The sequence below is a fragment of the Mus pahari genome, chromosome 11 (assembly GCF_900095145.1).
Source record: "Mus pahari chromosome 11, PAHARI_EIJ_v1.1, whole genome shotgun sequence".
Classification (NCBI taxonomy): Eukaryota; Metazoa; Chordata; class Mammalia; order Rodentia; family Muridae; genus Mus; species Mus pahari.
This window is the reverse complement of record NC_034600.1, coordinates 75,478,926-75,485,958: the sequence shown is the minus strand read 5'-3', so window position 1 is coordinate 75,485,958 and position 7,033 is coordinate 75,478,926. Positions and strand designations below refer to the sequence as shown.

At 45.1% G+C, this 7,033-nt stretch overlaps 1 non-coding gene across 1 annotated transcript; it reads left to right on the top strand.

The window, feature by feature from the left end:
• The first annotated feature begins 4,321 nt into the window (after positions 1-4,321).
• LOC115065055 lies at positions 4,322-4,454 on the top strand. The gene has a single exon (XR_003844853.1). It is a non-coding gene; the product is annotated as a small nucleolar RNA SNORA17 (small nucleolar RNA).
• The last annotated feature ends 2,579 nt before the right edge of the window (positions 4,455-7,033 follow it).

Here is a 7,033-nt window from a genome sequence, read left to right as displayed (position 1 = left end):
TGGCCATGAGCATGTGGAGAGAGGGAGGAGGGGAATAGGGAGAGAGAGCATAAGGAGCCAGTGAACAGAACAGGAGCAAGAAGGCAAGAGAGAGAGGAGGGGCAAGCAGCCCCTTTTCTAGTGAGTCAGGCACACCTGGCTGTTGCCAGGTAATTGTGGGGCAGAACCTAGACAAAATGCTAACAAGGCTAACTGTCAAACTGAGTCATTTATTTATGGTTAGATATAAGATCAGGAGCAGGAACCTGGGACATCCTGCACAGAAGCCAGGGTGTAACAGTTTTTTAGGCGGCTTATCAGTTTATACCCCTAGGACCTTGACTGTGGCTCACAGGATTGTAGGCATCAAACCCCAATGGGTCAACACTCTAGGAAAAAGGAAGTGCCAGCCCTGCAAGGCCATAGCCGAGCTGGGGGACACAGAGAGTGAGTGTCATCACACCCGAAAGGCTATTCTGTGTGGGATAGGAGCCTTGAGTCCCGGGAGGAAGGGGGGACTCTATGCAGGGTGCTTGTTTTCCTGAGGCTCAGGAGGACAGCACTAGCATGGAACAGAATCATCCAGAGTCTTTTAGACGCTACTGAGCCAACATGGAGGTGGAAATTTTAACACGCTACTTTTTTTGTTATTGTTTTTATGTAAACATTGTTGAAAACTGTATTTTTGGGTCAACTCGACACAAACTGAAGTTATTTAGAAAGAAGAAACCTCAATTGAGGAAATGCCCACGAGACTGGCCTGCAGGCAAGACTGTGATGTATTTTTCTAAATTCATAATTAATGTGGGTGGGCCGTGCCACCCCTGAGTGTTGGTCTTGGGTGCTGTTAAAACGAGAACTGAGTAAGACATGAGGAGCAAGCCAGGCGTCTGCGTTCCTTCATTACTGGGCCTTCAGTTTGTGTTTCCAGGCCCCTGCCTTGAGTTACTGCCCTCATTCCCCTAAGTGAGAGATAAAATAAATCCTTATTTCTCAACGTTTCTTTTATTCGTGGTGTTTGTCACAGCGGTAGAAAAGTAACTAAGACACCAATTTATCTAATATTGTCGCCCTTTTGCATGATCTTATATTGTGCTTCCTGCAAGTGTTCCCCCTTGAGCCACAGATGATTCTGGGCACATCTATGAAATGACCCCCTTAGCATGTCCGCTTTAGCTCCTTAATTTTTTTTTAACACGTATTAAACACATATTAGGAACTACGATATTAGATAAACTGGAGCCTAATTACAATTTCTCTTGGGCTATATTACCTCCTTACCCGCCACCTAAGAACCGCATCTTGCTCACCCCTGTGTCAGACGTAACATCCAAATAAATAGATAACATTTTTGGAGCGTATTAACTTAACAAATGACAGAAGGGTTAAGAATGGTAGCTGAGATCCCCTCACTTCAAGGAACCCTCCTCTGATGTTGCCATCTGTTGGCATTTCTTCCAGGCTCCGCCCCACAGTTACCTGGCAACAGCCTGGTGTGTCTGACTCACTATAAAGGAGGCTGCTTGCCCCTCCTCATTCTCTTACTCTTCCCCTCTTTCTCCCCTCCCCCCTTTCTCTCCATGTGCTCATTGTTGGCCTCTACTCCTCTCTCTCTCTCTCTCTCTCTCTCTCTCTCTCTCACACACACACACACACACACACACACACACTCTGCCTTTCTCTGACTGTACTACCCCCTCAACTTCCCTTTCCAGGCCCTAAACTCTATGCTGTGGCTGGTCCCTCAGGAGGAAGGGATGCCTCAGCATGGGCCCCGCAGAGGCACCCCCTTCTCCCCCCACTCCCTCCCCCCCCATACTGTGCCTCCACCAAACACATCCCTGGCTTCTTTTTCTTTTTTATAAAACACAACACCATCAATTTAAGCACGTGCCTTGATTTACAACTTACTTTGTTTTGTTACTGTGAAAACTTCATGGAACACTTTCCAAGTGGGAGCCATTTGGGATTACGTAAACTGATGCTCCTGGGGCCTAGTCAGTCACATTTCAGCTCTGTCTCTTCGTTTCTTTCAAGAGCTTTGTTTTGTCTCAACATACTCTTCTCTGGGCCCTTGCCTTGTGTTTGGAGGTCAGTGAAGGGTGAGCCACTCTGGTTTTCCATCTTTTCCTTTGTCTGTGACCTGACTGAGTTTCTGTAAAGGATCTCCTCTGTCCACAGTACATTCGGTTCATTTGGCTGGGGAACTTTGTTGATGATATAGAGAGATAACTGGTTGTGTAGTCTATATTAGCATTGAGGGTTTTGTCTCCCTCAAGAATACAATCTTATTGTCCGAGGCTCCATTGCTTTTGGATAAATACAGTGTGTTTTCAATTCCTCTATTCCAGTGTGCAGATTTTTAAATGGACTGTAACAGAGCTCCCCCCTCCCCAATCTCTTTCTGTTTATGTTGTGAGCCGTCTCAGGTTTGCATCCAGAAAACCTAATAGCCCGAGCGTCTAACAATCCCGTGGAAGCGGAGGCATGAAGAGAAGTTGTTTCGTGAGCATTTTGCAAGATAACAGAGCAAGTCTGCTGCTTGCAGGCCTCAGCCAATTTCTTAGGCAGGGGGCATTGCTTTTGTCCACACAAGTTGCCCATTCCCAGGGGGCCCAGGTGACCATCAATCTGCAGAACTGCCTCACCTGTGCCTCGGAGAGCCTCTCCATTTTGGTGTCTTCTAGAACAAGCTGCATTTCTAGTATGATTTCCTTCGCACCCTCTTTACACTTGGTATGATTTTAAACTGTTCAACGTTACAATAAACGAAACCAGAACAATGCAAACAAACCTCCCGAGAGTGGCTGTCTCCCAGACTGCATTCAATACTCTTTGTCATTTTGCCAATTTCTGCAAGGAAATTTTGCTATATTTGTTAGCGGTACACCGTGCCAGGAGTCAGAGGGAAGGTTCCCTCCTAAAGATTCCCCAACTGTTTTGGTTTACTGGATAAACAGGGCTAACAGAATAAGAAAGCAGCAGCTGGCAAATGAAATGGTGTCGCATCCCTGTTTCCTGTTGGTTTTGGACATCCATCTTTTAACGTGTGCCATGCTGCTCCTGGGTACCTGTTTGTTCTGGTGCTGTTCACAAGAGCTGCTGGCCAGAGTCAGTGACCTCAAACTGGTATCTCGAACCTGTGTACGAGGGAGTATTTACTCCATGGAAATAAGCAAACGCTGCAAGTACCTTGAAGCCAAGACTTCAATGTCCAGGTGGTAACATCCTTCCTGTGGCTATTAGTGCTCCACATTTCAAACCCTAGATGGTGAGCGCTGGATAAAAAGTTGGCCTCCATAATCTTTACAGGTAATACTCACTGTAAACCTTACAGGGACCCACAAAGGAAGGCCACTTAAATTCCCACTGACTCTTGAGAGGAAGCCTCAAAGAGGGGAAGTAATTGGCCCCATAGCCAGAGAACAGTCACAACTGGATTGGAAATCAAATCCGTAAGTGTTCTGTTAAATTTACGATGCCTCTCAAGGATCAGAAGAAAGTTTTTTTAATCTGTGCTAGTTTTTAATCATCTCTAATGTGAGTACCTCTTTAACCAGGATCATAACTCAAATGTATCCAGAGAGCCCCTTCTGCCCAGACAAGGGTAAAGATGTTGGTGCAGTCTCTGTATTATGGATCCTTCTGTGTTGATGAGACATTAGCACCGTTCAATATCTGATTTCTCTGAGCAAAAGAGATAAATACCCAAGGAGAGGTATATCTATCTGCGAATCAACCTCTTGCTCTGTCTTAGGGGAAAGTAAGTCTTGGAAGGAGGTGGGGAGGGAGAGAAAGATGGAGGGATGGGGCAGGGGGGAGAGAACCTAAATTGTTGTTCCTGGGGCATAGTCACATTTGATCTCCAGAATAAAGCATCTCTTATTTTCTTTCAGTTGAGAGCTTTGTTGCAACTCAACATCCTTGAGAGAGATTTTCCCAAGTGCCTTGGACTCAGTCAGGGCAGCTCAAGTTTATTTCTATATCCTCTTCTTATTGGGATACAGATGGCTCTTCTGTGGGTACTGTGTGTGTATTCTCCTCGGCAGGGAACCAAAGATGACTACTGGCCACTGAAATGAGCTGCAGGAAGAGGCACATGAGTCTGGATAGAGGCGGAAAAATGTACCAAGTGCTTACTTAGGGTGGTAGACACCGCGGTGTCAGTGAGGGGACAGCTGATGGGATGCAAACAGTGTTGACTGCTGAGGTCAAGCTCTGCGCGCCACACTGCTTGGACTCATAGAACATCCAGACATGGGGCAGGGGGTGTTTTGAATTCCTGAGGAGAGGCTTTGTGCAAATCAGGTGCTCAAATACTGTGCTAAAGCATAAATCGCTCTCTGCCCCTAGAGGCTGTGCAGGTGTGGCTGCTGTGTCACATGTGCTCAGTGGGTGGCAGAGAGGAGAGAGAGACTATGTCTATGCTCAGTGTTCTGACATTCAGACATCTGAATGACTAGTGCCCTAACATTCCTTGAAAGAAATGAGCCTGAGATGACCACCAGCCTAGTGCCAGGCAGGTGCCCAGGATGGGGAGCAAGCTAGAGACTAGAAAAACCTTGCTTGGGATAGGTAGGTGTGTGTGTGTGTGTGTGTGTGTGTGTGTGTGTGTATGAGTGTGTGTGGGGGTAAGGAGTGGTCTGGCCCCAGAGAGGAATTCCAATCCCAGTGAGGTTCCAGTATAGATAGAGTAGCAGAAGCCAAAGGCCTCGGAACCAGACCAATAAGTCATTCTAAGAACATTTACAAGCACAGAAGTGTGGACAACAGGGTCACAGTATGGGGCAGCTCCCATAATAAGATTTCTTTTTTTCTCTGTGGGGGGCATTGCAAGGGTGGAGGGTGGGCACAAGGGGAGGGGGAGATGAGTGGGATTGGGGTGCATGACGTGAAACTCACAAAGGACCAATAAAAAGTAAACAACAACAACAACAACCAAATAACTCAATAAAGACACACCAATAGTGCCAAGTGTCATTTGCCTGTCTCCATTAAGCAAGAAGCATTTTTTTTTTTCCCAAGCAGGATCTTCTTAGGGGTCAGCCCAGGCCATGGTTACATTCCTTCTCTTAGCTGCAATTCCTTGTCTGTCTGGGCATGCAATGGCATTTTATTACTGACTACTAAAAGCAAGTAGGTCTGAATGCTACCTAGATGTTTGTGGATTTCATAGTTAAATAGCATTCCCTTAGGTTTTCCTGCTGAGCCCATGCCTTCCATCTATGGACAGTCGGGACAACGGCGTTTCTTATTTGGTCAATCAGAAGTCTATTACAGGAAACAAGGACACAGATGGGGTTGACCTCACAGGGAGGTGACCAGTTTTCTACCTACTGCTGTTCCTGGGTTGTCTGATATGTAGCACACCATAAACATCATTGACTGGTTGTAATTATATAGTAAAGAATATGTGTATTAAGAGCAACCTGTTTCAGAAGTTCTATTTTTTCCGATCACATATTTTGGTCTCAAATAGATGGTTGTAAAGCTTTAAAATACACTATACCTCTGAGGGGCTTTGCTGCAAATAGCAACCATCTCTTTTGTGTGGCACAAAATATAAAAGAGATTCTTTTTAACTTCTGTAGAAGTGTTCCTGACACATCTCAGACAAACCCAAGGATGCTCTCTCCATCTCCATCTCAGAAATGCACTAAAGGAAGCTCCTCAGCAGCAAATCATAGAGTATTTCTTACTTTTTTGTGCTTTGACCACAAACACAACAATGTGTTTTAGGCCCTATTCACACAGTTCCATGCACCACTATGCACCACCATGCACTACCATGCACCACCATGCACCACCACGCAGCACCATGCACCACCACGCAGCACCATGCACCACCACGCAGCACCATGCACCACCACGCAGCACCATGCACCACCATGCAGTGCTATTTAGAACACACACACACACACACATACACACACATACACACACACACACACACATACACACACACACACAGGAATGCACACAAACACATGAATATAGAGAGTAAGAGTAATACAGAGAGAAGATGAAACTGTCATATTCCACTGTGCCTGTGCTTTAAATTATATTTTTTCCAAGGATGTAATTTACAAGGTTAAAGAATAAGTAAAGTTTTGAAATGAACTAAAAGGAAAATGTGAGCTGTTTGCTTATTAATCTTCTCTCATTTTTTGTATATATATATATATATATATATATATATATATATATGAATATACAGGTGCGTGTGTGTCTATGTCTGTGGAGGCTAGAGGCCAATGTAGTGCGCTCTTCCTCAGATACCTTTTCTTTGCTTTGTAAGGTAAGATCTCTCACTGACAAAGAGCTCAACAGGTTGGCTAGGGTGAGTGGGTGGGGCCCCAGCAATCACTTCCCTCTGCCCCTCCCAGCTCTGGGATTGCAAGCATGCACAACCACACCCACTGTTGTCAGCATTCTACTGACTGGGCTGTCTCCCCAGCCCTGGACTCACTCCTTCCCTCTTAAAGAATTTCCCTTTGAAAATGGAATTGGAAGACGGATTATTAACACAGTCAAACACAAGGCTGCAAACATTCTGGCCGTTAGTAGACACAGTTGTTTTGTTTTGTTTTTAATGAAGTAAAGAGAGATTTATTTTGGCTCATCTTCCTATAGGCTAAAACCAACGTCTGAGGGCCAATGGGCTTGAGGAGTCTGGTGAATGTAGTGCCTTAAAGCAGAAATGAGTATCAGAGTAGATGGACATGTGTCAAGACATCAAGAAAAGAGAGAAGGAATGTGTGTGTGTGTGTGTGTGTGTGTGTGTGTGTGTGTGTGTGAATGTGTGAGAGAGATCTTCTCATCTATGTTGAGCCTGTAATGAATCAAGTACCGTTTACTAGGTCTACCTCCCTCAAAGCTACATTAGTCTTAGTAGAGCCATTCTGAGGACCATGTCATTAACATATGGACTTATTGGGAATATCCGACATCCAAACAAATTTGCTAATTTAACATGTGCTTGCTTGAGATGTCTTTAGGAAAATAATCATGCTGTCTGTGCAGGCAGCTTGGATTCTATCAGTTGTGTGGAGTT